At 41.0% G+C, this 18,406-nt stretch overlaps 1 protein-coding gene across 3 annotated transcripts in view; it reads right to left on the reverse strand.

The window, feature by feature from the left end:
- Window positions 1–18,406, reverse strand: part of AFF3 (ALF transcription elongation factor 3) — a 336,736-nt gene that overhangs the window by 100,576 nt on the left and 217,754 nt on the right. The window lies entirely within an intron of this gene.

Consider the following 18,406-nt stretch of genomic DNA (forward strand, 5'->3'; position numbering starts at 1 on the left):
TTTATGCCAGGAACTCTGTAGAAGTGACAATGTCTTTATATTTTTTTCTTATCCATTTGCTATCAACTAACTTCTTAATTTGTTTCATACTATTAGTGCCTAAGGGAAAATGTTTACTGGAGTAATAATGGATTTTGCAAAGATTATTGTTATTACAATCACTGACAAACAATTTTTGTATGCTAAAAATAATATTTTTGATGCTGACAGGTCAGTAGTCTCTCTGAAAGGAAAATTTTGCTCCATTTGGCTTTGAGCTTACAAAACAGAACTAGATATTTACACTGGCAGTACTGCAGCACAAAATAAGATTCACTGATGTTTCCCAAAGGCCATTTTTACTTTATTGCCTGTTTGATGTAAAAATGACATTGACTGAAACAATTAAAACTAAAATATATTGTCTCAGTGCACAGGAGTATGCACGAGGAGTTCACTGTCATAGAAAATAATGCATCTTTTCGAAAGGGGATTTCATCTTCCCTTCCCATATCCTTTCCTCAACTTGTTTCAACTGGCTTTCAAAAAAAAGCAGTTTGTCTTTACCTCCATGCATTTTTTTTTTACAAGCTAAGGTTAAGTAACCATCAGTTAAAGGAGCTGAAGAGGTGCAAAGATTTTCCCCACTGCTTGAAAGGTCTTCAAGAACGGGACCTATTTAAAAAAAAACGCCTCTGTAATAACAATAATCATTCAGAAAGTTGCTAATTTTTCTTGTGTTCTGGGAAAAGGGAATCTGTAATTTAGCCTCAACTCCAGAAGAAAGCTTGGGGAACAATTTAAACACATTCTGTGATGTGGGTGGTCCCCGGAGTGTAAATATATCAAGAAGACATATGTAGTAATTTCAAACCACCTCCTCGTTCTTGTGCCTGGATCTTCCAAGAGCGTGCCTGAAAAGCGTGGATCTTAAATGGGCTGCCTGGCATGCCAGGTCTTAAACGAGCACTGAGCCCTCCCCCAAATTAGTAGCTGTTGGCACCATGTGCAGCTATATGTGCAGTCGCTGCGGTCACAGCTGTGCCCCTATTTCCCTGCAGCACCTTCAGGAGGACGTAGGTGTAGGAGAACAGAACTGGGGGCAGAGAAGGAACTCCTACTCGCTCACCTCTTAAAATCTCATGTTTCGCTTTTCCCCACGTTTACTTCTACTTACGCCGAGATTTTTCCTCTGTAAAACCAACAGTGCAAATTCAACAAAATCTTGGTGTGATGCGGACATCTCAAGTATGAAAAGTATATAGGACACCCTTCAAGCTGACAATGTTTCAGCAAGGCCCTCCTGGGTTTTATTGGGAAATATGTCCACAGGCAGGAAAAAACTCACTCTACCATCTCCTTAGTCAGCAGAAACTCTTGTGACTGTATGGATGCAGCCACAGGGCAAGCTAACGTGAACTGCTGAGCAGTTGGCACGTGGTACAGGTACCAGCGACATAGGATTCATCTTGTAGATGCTTAAATAGAAAAAGTTTCCTATAAACACTGTAAGATCTACCCTGGGTTTGGATCCTGACGCTTACAGGGGATCTTTTCAAAATAGCAACATTATATAGATACTCATTTTTTTCTGTTTAGGGCATTCCTGAGAAAAATAGTGTTGGAAAATAGAAAGCACAGATCTGAGATTTGGCATTATGTAATTAAATGTGGCGAACACTGCATGGATAGTTATTTAAGCAGAGAGAGATCTGCTTATAGTGTGAAAAGCAGAGAGCTCCTGATGCCACTGCCCACGCTTCCTTGATTTTAGGTGCTTGTATTCCTGCTAGAAATGTGGTACTTCAGTACATTGTTTAAGATTCAGCAGGTTAGCTATTCTCCCATATAGAAGTTGAAAAACAAAAGCTTATAGTGAAATATTCTAGGTAGCTCTATGTATTTATTACTGTCTGGCTTTTTGTATCAACATAAAAGAGTGTGTACTGTGAGCCTGTGGCTCGCTGGTACCATAAGGCTTTGAAGGCTCCAGGTTGAGTGGAAGTGCAAGCGGAGTTAAGGCAAGACACAAGACATGTATGCAGGGATCATACACAAAAGGAACAAGAAACCACAGTGCTGGCCTATCCAGCTTTCCCTGCTTGTATGTTTTAGCCTGCCTTTATTTTTCTTGTCTGTTTCTCATTTTAGAAGCATTGCTTTCCAAGAAAAGCACTGCCTGCCTGGGGCTCGTGGCCCCTCTTGGAACTACTGTAAGTGCACAAACAATCCCCAAATGCTGGCGATAGGAAAAAGCAGGTCACCATAAAACGCTTGCTCGCTTGCTTGCTTTTTTGTTTTTCCCTAGAGTGGGATCAGGCCCTCCTGATCCCTGTGTTTGTCACAAGGATGTGTCAGGTTAGGAGAGCTTGCCATACGTAGAGGTCTATCTTGAAAAGACAAGACATGTTTTCCTACCACACAGGAATGACTCCGGTGCCTGAGCTGGCTCCCAGGCTGCTTTCACTGCCAGGTCAGACCCTGAGCCCTGATCTACAAAGCTGTGCCCAGAGCAGGACACACTGTCACTGGCGACTCCAGCTTCACCCCTCATCAGCCCTGGAGAGCAAGGCTGCCTGGGCAGCTTTCAAAGCCCAGGCTGGAGCCCACCCTGGGGGAGGAGGAGGTATTTGTTTTAGAGGCATTCTTGTTTGCAGTAAACATCCTAAACGACCAGACTGATTTTGAGTCCAAATGCTTTTGAGGTACAGCTTGACAACTCACCTCCACCATGACAATGATGATGGTTAAAATAAAAAGCCCACAGCTGGACCAGCAGACCCCACTTGAAGAAAGGGGAAGGACAGGAGAGAAAGAAAATACTTCAAGCTAGCAAGAGATGTTATGTTAATTTGTGCTTTATCTGAAAAGCACTTTGGCAAAGATTCAGCAAAGAATGAGAGTTGGTGCATCTTTGTTAGCAGAGCACTTCAGATCACATTTAAATCAACCCCTGCAAGGACCAGATTTCTTTATGCATGCTGGCAAACCAGTGCAATGACAGGCAGACAAACATTCACAAGCTAATGTGCAAACATAGCCTCTTTAACACTGCCTCTCTATAGCTATTTTATCTAACAAGTTTTCCAGAATGTGTCAAATCCAGGCCAGCAAGTGGCATCGTCTATGGGCTTTAAGATTTTTTTTTTTTTGATGTGAACTTGGCTTTGACATGCTGAAGTACAGGTAAATACAACTTCATAAACAAAAACTAGAAAAATCAAGTGGTGTTGGAATCATCTCTGAAAAGCACACACCATGTAGGGCTTCTGCACTTGAAGAGAGCACGTACGGATCCCAGTGGTCAGGAAGTTACTTTGCAGAACCTAATTATATATTTTTTAGTGAAATCTCCACGAGGTCACGAAGGTTGCGAGGGGAGGGAGTCTCGGGCGGGAGCGCTCTCTGCTCTCTAATTAATGCATCTGTTCCTTTATCTGCCAAGAACGTAACAGGTAGAGTCATAATGAAAGGAAATGAGGATGAGTTCGGGATATTGCAAAATGCCGCAGCAAGGCAGCTGGTTTCTTTCTCCAGTAACCAATTACAGAGTTTAAGCCAGGGGTGCTGTGCCACTTGGTGGGAAAGGAGAGGATGAAGGGCTACGTACAGTTAGTGGAAAATAGCCAGAAAGCCTTCTAGAGGGCACCGATATCCATTTTCTGCCAATTTCAATGTGACCACGTGTCTAGATCTCTTACATAGCTTCTCAAAAAGCCTGACCTCTTTGATCTGGGGCTGCTCACTGCATTGACCCAGTAGGCTGTTGTGGGGGGGGGGGCACCTGGTCCCACTGCTCATCCTAGCTTGTCAAAGGGGCAGGAGACATTCCTGGTCAAAATTACCCAGGGTTTGGGATGGGGGAGAGGGGCATGTTCAAATTATAGGGTTAAGCTGAGACTTGCAGATTCGCTGTTTTGTCTGTCTTTCTTTTGTCCCGATTTGTTGTTGTTGTTGGAAAGCCAAGTCCTAAGCAAGGATTATCTTCAGACCCAGCCGGGGTCCAGGGGACTGCAGGAAGACATCTAGTTTCCCCTCTTGGAAGTAACATCAAAGTAACATCAAAGTTTCATGTGTGAGGGTAGAGCCAGGGCACAGGTCAGAGACTTCGGGGTTCAAACAAGCTGGAGGAGAAGGGGTTGCTGCGGAAGATGTTCATGGTGCGATGTCTGGCAGAGGTGGTCCTCATCAGACAGTTTGGGAATCAGCTGTGACTTTTAGCATCTGGAGCCCGATGCTGTTATGACCCTTCTAGCAAAGTCCTACTTATGAAAGTAGGCAACTTATCTGTTTTCTTTCTGTACTTTTCCTACTTATCTGTTTTCTTTCTGGGTTTGTAGCAATGATGGAACTAATGTGCAGTTTGCAAGGCCTAAGATTTGCAAAAGGGTTTGGGGTCTGATTCCCTTTCATTCAACACCAGTGGGGTGAAGACACTGGTAGTCACTCTCCACATCTGCTGGTGACCACAGAAGCAGCACCAAGCCTCACACCTTGCGGTTTACATTGACCTCTTGATACATTTCACATTTCTTCGCCTGAAGAACTCTTTCCTTCCCCCTTGCAAATTACTTACTGAAGTGTAAAACTCTCAGAAAATGCCTTGGTGGTTTTGTTTAGTGATTAGAGAGATTGCCTTTTGGCTTGCAAATCAAAGGGCAAGAGAAGAGGCTTCAAGAGAGGTTACAAAAAGGAGGGGGGAAACTAAGCTACTATGCTAGACAGGTTCTTCATGACAATTCTGATAATTAGAACAAAAAAAATGAGATGGGAAAGGGAAAAATATCAATAGTAATTAAATCATTAACACTAATGCTTTAGGAGAGAACATGCCAATGCTTTGCAAGCCTGGGGCACAAATGTGTGAATGTTGTGATTGTCATTTAAGTAAATTCAGCAGTCACCATCTCTGCAATTTGTGAAAGATCTCATGAATGTGTTAATCTGATCAAGTATATTGTTCCATTTTAATGCTAGGCAGCATCTCAGTCAGAATACCATCTTTATTAAGGACTTTTGTGATTTCTGCTCATTATGTAGGAAAGGGATTTCGGTAGTGGAAAAATACCTTGATTTTAAGTAAAGAGGAACCCCACAAAGCAAAGAGCTGTGATGAAATATGAAAATCGGAGAAGTAACTGCTCATTCAAGTTTATACCACCACAACATTTCAGATCAATGAGACCGCTTTGGGGCAAATTATCTTATTTTTTAATACATAACATTGACATTTTGTTTTCTTTCCAATAAATGCATAGTGACCTTTCAAGAACTGGGCATTAGTTTCTATATTACGAGAAACCCAGGAAGAAAATAGATATTCTTCTAAGTAGCGGTATGCTGGAAGGCTTTCAGACTGGCTCCAGCTGTTTAAAGTCACAAATGATGCACCCATATAAAGAGAAGAAAAAGTATTGCTTCACGTTGTAGGAAGACGAAGCCAAACTTTCCTGAAAGCTCCACATTATGCAAGACCTTAAACTCTTGTTCCCAGAAAAATAAGAGATAATGCCAGGTGGGATTTACCTTTCCTATCCAGACTGTGCTCTTATGTTACTGGGATTATTTTGGCTAGGAGTACTCACATATGTCGTATGACTTACGCACTAATAAGACGAATGTACCTTCATTTTCTGTCTCTCTTTGCTTGTTTTCTAAAAGATAAATAGTCGCAAAAATATGTCTGGGGGCTTCCTAATAAATTAGCAGGTTTCCTTCCCTACAGAAATAAATAAATAAAAGGGGAAACTAATGTTGCATTGATTACCTTGGTTACCTGAACATAACAGATGGGCAGTTATATTTGCTACTTATCTAAAGCCAAAAGAGGTATTTCAAATAGCCTTGTTTACTAATGCTAAATATAGGAGTAGCTGTTTTTATACAGCAGTAATTTCTAATTAATTGGATTCTGATTACCAAAATTAATTTTCACTTTAGTGTCATAGCTGATGCAAATGTTTCACTTTTAAAAAGTTCATGCATTTATATTATTTGAAAAGTGTAATATTTATTCCTGTTTTATACAAAATAAAGTCAAAAGCTTATGTATTAAGGTAAACAACTAGATCAAGAGGATGTTTTATAAATGGTGTAATTGAGCTTCCAGTAGGTTTGTAAGGCCTCTGCAAGCACTGCTTGCAGCATCTGAAATTCAGTTTGAATATATGATGTTTAAATTGTAAAAACCCGTCAACAAACAGTTTGTGTAAGTTCTACTACACAGAAACATGTAGGAAAACATGATTATATAGGATACTGTCAAGCCTAATTAAAAACAGAGGAAGAAGGCCAGTAAAATCTGGCTGGTGAAATATTAACGTACTTAATGCTGGAATGAAGTATATATATCAACGTGAGATTTAATTCTAGAGCGTACAATTTAAATGCCTGAAAAGCCGACCCAGTCCATAGAAATAGAATTAGCAATTCCAATAAAAAATGGATGCTCTGAAGGAGAAGTTTTCGGTCCTTGGCTTGAATCCATCTAAGATGGTCTACACCACTCTCCAAAACCATTTAAACCGGTTAAATGCTCTGCTAAATTCCCATTACACCGGCGGTCTCATTAGAAATGCAAGGTAGTCCTCTCTGAGTAATGCAGCCATTACTCTCTCCTGTGAGCAGAAGCTGAAATAAGGCTTCTGCAACTTGCACGAAGCTGGGTTCATCCCTCCACCCCCAGGGATGTCCCCAGGAAGGAGGGGATGGGAGAAAACGCTTTACCATGGTGTTACACCCTAGACGTGATACCTGCTCCTTCCTGAACTCCATAAAAACTCATGGTGTGTGCCATTACTGCCAGTGTAGATGGTTCCTAAGGGCTGGCATGGAAAGCAGAGCCAGAAATCAAACTGAAGAAAAGAATAGGAAAACAGATCGAGTTGAATCACACACTGGAATTCCTATCTCCTTGGTGGGGTGGGAGGAAAGCGTCTCACAACCACACGGCCCACAGCAGCTTCACCAGCATGGTGCTTGGGCAGAGGGTCCAAAATACCTCCTTAGAAATTAGAAATTCTTTTGAAAAGTGAGGAAAAGAACTACTGTGAGCCCACTTCCCCAGCAAAGAAGCCACGTTAAAATGCACATATACTTAGGGAGAGGGAAAAATGATGAGCTACTTAGTGGCTTGTGCCTAAGCACCAGCCTAAGAAGCCCAATCACTCTGAGGACTTGCCGAAGTTTTATGTCTAATCATGCTCTGTGTGATGGGAGGAAACACATTTGGGGAATAAAAGTTCTGAATGAGCCGCTCGCAATTTTCCAATCCATTTCTTGCCTCCTTGCCCCTGCTCCTTCCAGGCTCTCTGGGTGTGATTAGCAGTTATTTGCTAACTCTATCTCTCTGATTTCCTAGCAATTTTGGATGCTGCCATCTACAAAATATTAATTTCAAATGTGAAATGAAATAAGAGTGCATGAACTGTGCTGCTGCCGTGTGTGTCAGCTGTTGTGGCAGAAATCTTTGGGAATTTATGTGTCTGAGACAAAATTGCCGCTGCTACGTCTTCCCGCTGAAGGTGCAGTATCTGATTTTGCACTTGGTGATTATTTTCTTATGAATAGCCTCTTTCTGCCTAATCCCAGCATAATAAGCATCTGTCCTCATGCTGGAATCATCATCCCACACATTTTTATTCTCTTGCTCCCTTTTGGATGACTGCAGTCATCTGTAAAATGCTGACCGTTCATTTAGCAGTGCTCATAACTGAGGCTGCAGTGGTGTTTATTCTTCTCGTGCTGGTTGGGCAAGGGAAATGAGACTGTGTAGGTTAGAGGTTCTCAAACTTTGTTTGGTCAGGTACCGCTGCATTGAAATGAGAAGTGTCTTGTATCATCAAAGCAATGGGGAAAGCAGCAGCTCCTTGTCCCTGTGCTACCCGCTGCACACTGGAGGCTCACACAATCTCTCTGTGCCAGGGCATCCTGCTGGGTACAAGCTTCTCATCCTGCTCACCTCCATCTCTGAAGCATTTTCAGAGTTGCAGCTGCCCAGGACAGAGTCCCTACTCAGAACAGGGGAGAGAGAAGAACTTTCCTTGTTCCAGGATATAAAAAGTTGGGTTGGTTTCCTTCAAGCCTCCTTCCTTTAAGTGAGGCGGAACTATTAAGTTATTCAAACTGTTAGATAACGTGTTCAAGCCTCACTGCTTCTTGCTCAGCCATCCTCCAGACATTTTACCATTGGTGAATGTAATTTCCTTCTATGTCATAGCTAACAATGCTGTATCTCCTACTCATCCCTGTTCAGCTGCTCCCAGAGATGCTCCTTGGGCCAGGATCCCTCATTGCCATGACATTCGGAATGGCTTAAGAGCCAGGATTCCTTTAATTTACATTTAATTGATATTGCATGCTGTACTTTTTAAAGCCTTAAAGGTCTATTACAGCTTCATTAGTAACTTTATCAGCTGAAGTTGCCAGCTCCTCACAGAATGAAATCAGCTTTGGTTGATAAGAACATACTTTTTTTTTTTTTTTTTCCCTTGAAATTAAAAAAACGAATGGCAATCATTACGCTCTATCACTCAGTTCCTTCATGGAATTAAAGGAACCCTACTTGGCCTCCCCAAAAACTTTGTGTGGGATAGGTGCCAGGCAAGCTGTCTGAAACCTTAAACTTTCCTCCTTGGCCTACAGCACGACATGAGCTGTCTCCTGGGGTTTCCCCTACATCCCAAGGTGCATCACAGGCAGCTCTCCCCCAGATTTTACTAGCTAGTGGTTTTGATGGCTACAAGGCAGCTTGGAAGCTCTCAGGTTTACGGATATTTGTCTATGAGGTAAGTGATTTTTAAAAAAAATTAAATCTAGACACTATTCAACTTCCTATCTATTGGTTTCTTTGCTTTTTCTCTTACAAAAAATATACATTGAATCTACTATTATTAACAACATCAATATTTCCAGCTGATAAGGGGCTATTGCTAGAATTTCCTTATTTCTGTTGTTCTTTATGCACTTAAAGAACATCTTTAATCCCATTATCTTTGAACTTTCCTCTGGTATCCTCCGCTCCTTTTATCTGTATTCTGTATTTTATAATTTCTCTTTTAGATTGATTCTTATTTTCCCCTTTCATGTTACATTTATTTTATATTTTGTCTCTATTGCATAGCCTGCTCTTTCAGTACTAATTGCTACTTTTATTTCACCACTGAAGCTGAGCTAGCTTGCGGCAAAGCTTTTTCTTTTTTTTTTTTTCTCCTGGTTGTGGAAATGCAGTCTTGTGATAACCTAATAGGCTCTGATTTAAAAATTCCAAACTTCTACTCAGGTCATTGTTTCTAGTATTTTCTACCTCAGCTGTTTCTGGTCAGTAATTTCTTCCACTGCGGGACACCAGCCCTCCTGTGTTGGGACTGTCCTTTATTGGTCAAGCTTGGATACAATAAAATCAAGATCTAGCACCCATGCAATGTTGTGCTTCCAATCCAGCGACTGATTTACCTTTATTCAAAGCAGAGGTGAGTCTATCTGGTGAAATGTCCTCAGTGCCAGAAAAGTGCCACAGAGACCATGCACAGCCTTTATTTTATTTTAGTGGCCGGCCACACTGGACCTCTTGTGGCAAACTGAGACCTTGGGTATTCACCTGCTGCATCTGCCTTTGCTTCGCAGACCGGTGCTGATGGAGCAGCTCTGTCCCCCGCTGTGACTGGAGCTGGGGGCACAGCAGAGACCAGAGTGTGTCCCCCAGCACCGAACTGCTCCCTGAGCATCTAAGGCACAGCCACTAGCACTCCAGCTGTGCAGTGCCAGCTCTGCAAAGTTTCCATGGGCTACCTTCACTCTTTTTGTCCTTGTTCAATGATGTTCTGGCTCTGGGCTAAATTAAAGGATTGTTCGATGGCCCTAGCCAGAGCTTTCCATGTAAATGAAGGTTATGGGAGGGCGTGAGTGGGCTGGTTTGGTCTCTCCAGGTGGCGTATGGGTGACGGGCAGAGACACAGCAGAGGTGCTGAGCAGCAGGATGGGAACATATGGGATCTATACCTTCCCTACACCCCAGCAAGCTCCAGCCAGCAGCAGCTTGCTGCTTGTGAAAGACACAACAGGACCCCCAAAGTTTTCAGCATTTCCTTTCAAATACTTCTCCTAGCCATTTCCTGGAAGGGCACTGTATGTATTTTGCTCGGTCCCATCTCCAATACTTATGGCTTCATTTAGTTTTAATATAGTTATAAATGGGCTGTAGCGGCCTGCTTCTTTTAATAACTAAGTAAATGAAACCCTGTCTGTAATAATAAATGAACCATCCATCTGGGAGGCCTCCAGTAAAAATTTCAACAGGTATTTATTGCTCCTTTATGTAAACAGTACTCTGGACAATACAAGTGATTATACTCTCTGTCAGCCCTGTCAGGAAGGAGACAGTATAGTTTTGGACAGGGTCCCACAGAGCACACACTGAATTTACAGGTTTATTTGACTAGATGGAGACAAAATGATTAAAACAAGCAAATAAAGAGACAAGAACCTGGTTGGCTACCGTGGAAGTGAGCAGGCCGTTTCATTTAAAGATAGGGTCCGCGAGGATAAAATATGGAAAATAGACGGGTCTGTGATGCAACGAGCTCCTTACCACCCCAAATACTTCACAGCCGCCCCCCAAAAACCACAACCAAGTAAAATGCAGAAGCAGAAGGAGTTTCACTGTAAAATTGGCACTTTATGGAGACATTAAGGTATGTTGTGCCCATGCAGGCTGTCACGATTCAGGAGGAACAGTGCGTTGGGAGAGTGCTCCACCACCAAGCATCCCCAGGGGCCTTCCCCTTCCCTTATGGACACTGGTGCCCACATGCTGGAAAGGGCAAGAGCATGACACATTCAACTCAATGAAATTTTAATTAAAAAAAAAAAAATCTCATTGCCCAAACCATCTTCATAGCACTATTATATTCTGGTTCCTAATTACATACTGTTACATTCCACTGTTGTTGAAATAATACAGTGCCAGAATATATTGTCAAATAATTAATTCTGAGTGTGGTACCAGGAAAAAAAAAAAAAAAAAGAAAGAAACAAGGGGTAGAAAGACCTCAGAGTCCATGCATGGCCAGACTGATGTGACCATTTGACACTGAGAAGTGGGTTGTAGAGAGCTCTGTACATTAAATATGAAGGGGCTGAGTGCCTGCTGTGATTTTTGTCAGAATTTCCAGCCCTCTCTTTTTCTGCAGGAGCAGGCTGAAATGTCTCCCATGAGTAGGTGTCTCAGTGCCTTTCATTTGCAGCCAGGTTAGGCATAGGGAAAAATCAGGTTTTCCCTTACAGGGCAGGCTACAAAAGCAAATCAAAGCCACCAGCTGAAATGCCACGTGGTGTTCTGCCACGAAGTGTGAGTGAGCCGTGGGTCATGGCACAGAGCTGAGCCCAGTGTGCCTGGCCCAGAGACAGGGTAGTGCTGCTCACTGATGGGCCACCTCCATGTCCAGGACACTTCCAATGTTTTTACAAAGCTTGGCACACGAGCAAACTTACTGGGAGATGGTACATCGGTGATGTTATTCTCTTTTCTCCTCTCTGGTTCCACTTTGATCACAAGGTGCTGAGAGGGGAGAAGGTGACCCCAGCGGGGCAGACCCCTCTGGTCCATAGCACTCCCACCAAAATACAGGAGGAACGCTGACAGGTCTTCCTTTGGCATCAGTGCTTCTGCCTGCAAAATGCTTGTTTTATTTTGAGATAACCCCTTCTGGGAGTCAGAATGGGAAATTCGCCTTCCTTAGACATAATCTACTTTGGATACCACAACAGCAGAAATAACCCACTGAGACCTGCTCCTTTGGGTAGGGGAAGGGCTTTACTCCCTGTGTTCAGATCCTGCACATGCAGTGCAGAAATACACCACCTGCCCTGCAATATATATAAAAAAGAAAAGCATATTTTTTCCTTAAAAACACGTTTTGGACAAAATTATGAAGTTAGCTCTCAAATAGTAAACCACGCTATATCTCCTTTCTAATGTCTCTTTTAAAATATACACCAGGGAACAACTCTCATAACTCACTTGACACATACTATCTTATGAGTTATAGGGCGGTCTTCTACGCACAGAGTGCGTGTTGCACTTCTACACACCGTTATGAATTTTCCATCCCTCATCATTCATATTGTGTCAGAATATCTATTACAAACTCCTGTTTGCAAGAAGGGCTTCTATTTTTCCCCTTTCATTTTATCACTGCTCTTAAATTTTCTTCTGGACACCAGCCTGGCATGCTGGCAATACCATGCTGGCAGTTTCTGAGAAAAAGTTGTATTCGAAAATCATATGTCAGGGCCATAATGTCACTTCCAAAGAAATATCCTTTTTTTTTAACTAATAGGAGTACTGTGTAAAAACGAATTAGCCACTACTGTATTCTGATTGCCAAATTCTACTGCCCAGCTGCTAACTACCACAACCATCTTGTAAAACATAATAACCTGGAAGTCTAAATTATGTCTGATAAAGCTTTCTGCTGTCCTAAATCGTTGGAAATGTTGAGTCATCCTGAGAAAATGTCGACAATCATTTTTCACAAAGGCTTGAGCGTGGACAAGGCTCTAACTAAAGCCTGGTGTGAGGGATTTAGGGCTGAGTGGAATTTTCTGACAAATAGTTCAGTCATCAAGAGCAGTGTGAGGACTGGCCACAATGCTCGACAATTGCTAGATTTGAGAAACACTTTCCACTAAATAACTAAAAAAACTTTAATTTGAATGTAAAATCATTTGTTTCAACATTTCTGAGATGCTATGCTTTTATTTTCTTCTGACAAAAACATTATTTTGAAATACGTTAATATCTAGGATTAGTGCTAAGTGCTAAGGTCTCCCAAGCACTTTCTGGAGTGAGATAAGTTAAACAAAATGACTAGCCCTAAATATATCTTTTTCTTTTTTTTTTTTCTTTTTTTTTTCATTTTGCTGAGAAAATGAACACAACTTTTAGTTGTTGTTGTTGCTGACCTATCTGATTTTTAATTGTATTGAACAAAATATAATTTATTCATGCTGATTCAGAAGTTATTCTTTCTTCTTTCATTTTTCCCACACATAAGCTGTTAATTGAAACTTCCCGTGAAATACTTTTCTGTCATCACCTGTCATACTGCCATCCAGAGGAATAAACTTCTATACCATAGCAGTGTTGCAAGAGATATAAACCAAGCATGCAGGATATAGATTCTCAGATTGTTGCAGGCTTGAAATTCAAGGATTTGGTGTGTATATATATATATATGCATATATATAAAAAAAATTATATATAAACAAAATTAGAATGGAATTAAGACCACTTGTTCAAATCTGCTCCATTACACAACCATTTGGTTGTTTTCTTTTTATGCTTGACACTGATGATTATCCGATACGCTAGAGTTCCAAGGAAATTAATTCTACATAGACTTCTCAGGATCTACCTATGCCCTCCACATTTGAAAAAAAATATAATTCTAAGTATTATTTAACTTGTTGTTATTTGATGACAAATTGAATCTAATCAAAACAGTCATTAGTATTTCAGAAGTACTTTTGGGTGTGGAAATAAAATACAGTAAGTTATGTCCTCCCACAGCAAGCATGCAGTGCTTAATAGTCACAGAGCTGTGGATAATTATCTTTTTGATATTTAAAGAAACATAAATCCTACAAATAGTAATGAGTTAACTTAGTGTATCTGCAAAAATAAATAAATATATATAAATATTGTATCTATATCGTGCAATATATATTTTAAAAGTCATATGTATGAGTGGTGCCACTTGACTTTTAAATAGTTCAGTTTAGCACTGATAATGTTAGTGATCAAAAATGGATCTCCAAAACTGAATATATTGGGTTAGTTTCATCATCAGTGTCACTCTAGTAAAACCAATGGAGTTTCATCAGTAATTAATTTAGCCCATTATATTACCTTCAAGTCAAATGATTTTTTAGTGATAAGTGAAAGGGCTTCGGCTACACGTGGTTTATTGGGCACTGAAATATTTTTAGTGCACTGAAGACAGCATAGATAGCTAATGAAAATGCTGAATAAAACAGGCAAAAATATAGGATACTTACAATAAATAACTTTGAAATACATCAATAACTTTCCAGAAGTTGTATAAACCTTTAGAATATCTCTAACAGAGTCTTTAGTAGTCTAAAAAAGTCATTCTGTATTTTTCAGTGCACTATTATCCTCACACTAACAGCAAAAATGTTTTTACTCTTCAAAAGATGCAACAAACAGCCCTTGCTCAATATTTTTCTAAATGGCATATGTGCTTGAAATTTAAACGTAATTTAAAGCAGTATCATGGAACAATGAGGACTGAATGAAAGGTTTGTCAGGATTTTCTTATTGGTACTCTCTCCAGTGCTTCCTTACAGTTGAACACTGAAGCATAAGGATTTATTCTCACTACTGGGTTCATTAACTAGTAAGATATAAGACCTATCATATCAAGACAGGTATCAATTTATTATTTGTCTGTACCCTAACACTATTTTGTAATGAGATACCTCCATCTAGGTAAATTTCCCAACATGCTATGAGGTCAAAAGCGAACAAACACATGATTATTCTAATTCAATGCGAAAGAGGAAAACGAGGCAAATAATTTTTTTTTTTTCTTCTTATCCCAAAATCTCACTATTCAATCAGATCCAGAACTGGGGAAGGCAATGCCAAGTCCTGTCTGAGAACCCATCTACGTGGCTTCAGATATGTCCACGACCTTATATGCCTCATGATGCTCTTCAGGCTCTACTTCATGTCTGAAGCCTGTGCTAGGAGGAAATTTTAAGTGAAAGAAGGCCGAGGACAAGGTGGAAATGTGATGAGGTGCTGAAACTGCATCCTTTTATATAGAACAATATTTATACAATCAGAACACAGCAGAGCGCCTGGAGCAGAATATGCCAACATATCAGTCTGTAACCCTCCGGAAACTATATGCTCCTGCCTGAAACAGGGTAAGTGGATTTTTAAGTAAAGAACACATTTATCCATATGTAAAATGTTACAAATAAAAAATAAAATTGGACTGGACAATTTGAATTTCCTCCAGAAGAACCCATAACATTTGAGTTATTTTGGTGTTTTAAATCAAAATTCGATTCTTTTAAGCAACATGTGAGAGATCATTCATTCCTAACAGGGATTTGTTATATTGCTTGTTTAGAATAGGATTAAATAAACTTTTGTCTCGCTGGGGCTGTTAACTCTTGATGTTCTGCACTATGTGCTTTCAGTTAACTCCCAACTATCTTTGGTTTGGACTACAGATGCTCCTCCAGCAAGATCTGAAACTGCACTCAGAACAGCCCTTTAAACACCCATTTTTGGTGGTTTTTACCCCACCCTTGTAAAAGATATAACAACTTGCTTCTAATTATTTTCATGAAATTTTCAAAAACGAATTATGAAGCATGAAGCTCCCACTGATTACTCCTGTATAGGTAATCAGTGGGAGCTACATAGCATGAGCATTAAGAGCAGTGGCCTCAAAGAGATTTAGGGGGAAAAATGCATTATACTTGGTGAAAAATAAATATATGCAACCTGGAACATTGAAGAATGTCTGTTTTTCAGAATGCTAATTAATGTTGCAGCAAATCACAATAAAAATAGCCCCTAAGGCTCATTTTCCTATCTGTAAAAAGGTAATGATTAGCACTGCCAATAGTTTTTGCAGGCTTTAAGAGAGGGGGTTTCAAAAGCAATATTAATGACCTGACGAGGCTGTCAGTTTGGGGATATTCTGCTGGCCCAGCACCAAATGTCCTACAACATTTTCTGCCTAACAAATCATACAGCAGAGTGGACTTTCATCTGTGGGAGCTTCACGCATATCTGAAATTACTGAAATGAACGTAATTGCAAACTAATTTTATTCTGCTGTTTTATAGAGGTTTCTGTGCTCTGCCAAAGGCAAGACCGGGGAGCCCTTGAAGTACAGGAGGCTGCTGAGAGGAGGAGGCTTTGCCAGGTCTTCTCCACTTTTCTGCTCCAAGAGGCCACCATGCTGGAAGACCCACACGTCAGGAACCACCACACAACACAGGACCACCACCATGAGCCCCACCACCTCATTTAAATGGCAGGCATCTGGTCTCAGCACCTGATGAGGTGCAAACTATAGCATGTACAGTGTGACATGGCTATAGTCTTTGAGGTAATTTCCTACAGCTTATTTCCACATAATAATGGCCTCTTAACAACGGGGGCTAATCAAGAATTAATGAGGCACTAAAACATTTTAAGGAACAATGAAGGATTTAAAAATTTCTCTTATGTGTTTTATTTAAAAAGCAATTCATTTAACAGTTACTGCCCTTTCTTTAGAGCCATATAAAAAGTCTTGGTACTCATCAAATGCATCAGCTGAAAGGTTTTATTCATTTATCAGTTATTTACTTAAGCGGGGCTGCACATAACTGCAGAGACCAAGGCATCCCAAACCAGGCTTGGGCCCCCTGCCCCTTCACCACCATCCTCTCCAGCACCCGCTGCTCTCACCCGTAAAGCCACTTTGTTCCTCTGACAGCGAAGTGCCACACTGAAAATAGAACGAGGCCAGCCCAAATTAGCACGACTGCCAAAAGGGGACTTTGCATTATCTCTGAGACTGTCTCTTTTTTTCCGTTTGCTTGTTACAGGAAAGGAGCATGCACTTTGCTGGGGGAGCCATCCTTCCTGATGCTTGAAAAACTCAGAGTGAATTTAATGGGGGGAAAAAACAGTATGGATAACAAGCTAGTAAAGGATTTCATGTCAATGACTCAACACTGAATTAAAGCCTGAAAATACTTTATCTCTGCTATCAGCCTGGAAGGGATAATCAAAATAAAAACACATTCGAATGTGGCTTATTTTAAAAAACTTTCTTCTCTGGTGAAAGGATGGGGAATATATCCCGGTTTGCTGAGAAAATCCCCAAATAAATCTTTCTGTGACAGATAACTGTTATGATTATTAATTACTTTACTGACATTGAAATTAAACTGATTCCCAACATAATGGATGAGTAAATAGCACATCAGAGTTCCTCAAATGCTTCTACATTTCCTATGCAATCAAAAAAAAAAAGAGCTCCCTCATTAAATAATACACTGTCAGAAAAGGCAATTTGATTAAATAAATCTACCTGCCAATCATGCTGAAAATTATAAAAGGAAAGCATTTGGTAGCTAACTTTAAAATTTTTCTCCATATTCATCTCTCTGTGTTTCATTTTTTCCTACATGATTCTTAAAAGAGAATTAACAGAAAAGTATGTGACCCAGAGGAAGATCTGGGCATACCAGGGCACCCGACAAAGGAGTTAAAAGCTGGTCTTCATCCCAGTGGCTTACCACTGAGCATAGATAACACGGTGGAGAAATCAAGAGAAAAAGGTGGAGAGGAGCAGACAATGAGACATATGCATTAATCTAGGAACCCGAGCTGCTGGGGGCATATTTGTGTATCCCTTGCTACATGTACCTCCATTTTTCTGGGGAGACATGGGAGACATATTTTCTGGGCCAAAAGTGAAGAAGGGAAGGATGAGGAAGGGAGGGCCAGCAGAAGTGAAAAGCAAGGAGAAATGAGGCTGCGGGTGATGAACCTGACAAAAACAGAAGTAAGAGGGCAGCAGAAAAGATGCAACAAGAAAGAGGAGAGAGAAAAAGAAATGCAGAAGGGGTCATGGCCAGGATGGGAGAATAGCAGATAATGAGGCAAAGAGGTATCAGAAATCATCCTGTACTGGGGCCCGAGGTGTCTGAGGGCACCCAAAGGGGTGGTGGTCCCGCAGGGGAGGTGTTCCTTGGGGCTCGTGCTACCAGTTTCTCCTCTGTCCCATACACAGAGGCCCCACAACTGAAGCAGCAAACACATATTCTCCCCCAGTGGCAAATGAGGCCATGCGTTACCCAGCTGCATTCCAATAACGGTGGGGTTAATTTTTGATGCTATTTAATTTCATCAGTTCTGTGGGGTGGGGAGAGGGGAAGAGCTGTGTAAGATGGTGTGATGGGTGGAAAATCTCCGGACATCACTGTGTGTGGTGGCCAGAGAAGGGAAAGCGGCCTGGCAGCTCCCTCTCCTCGGCTTTGGGAGGCAGCAGCTTCTCAGGACATCAAATACTTAATTAACTGAGCTGCAGGATTGTGGGATAAGATTCATGCAGTTGCTTCTCTGCTGGAAACCAAGAGTGTCAGCCTGGACCGCTCTGTTCTTGGTGAGTCTTTAAAGCTAATGCAACTTATACTGAAGATGTTCTTTGAAAAGAACCAGAGATTTATTTGGATAAAACTCTGAGTGGATGACAAGTGCATGCAAAGAAATAAGATGAGATTTTAATTTTTCTCAAGTAGAAAAACATAAGCGGCTTGAGCAAGAGGCATTTGCTCTCCAGCTAGGCACTGAGGCTTTTATGTTCTTTAGGGTACAGAAAGAGTT

The sequence above is a fragment of the Anser anser genome (assembly GCF_964211835.1).
Source record: "Anser anser genome assembly, chromosome: 1".
Taxonomy (NCBI): Eukaryota; Metazoa; Chordata; class Aves; order Anseriformes; family Anatidae; genus Anser; species Anser anser.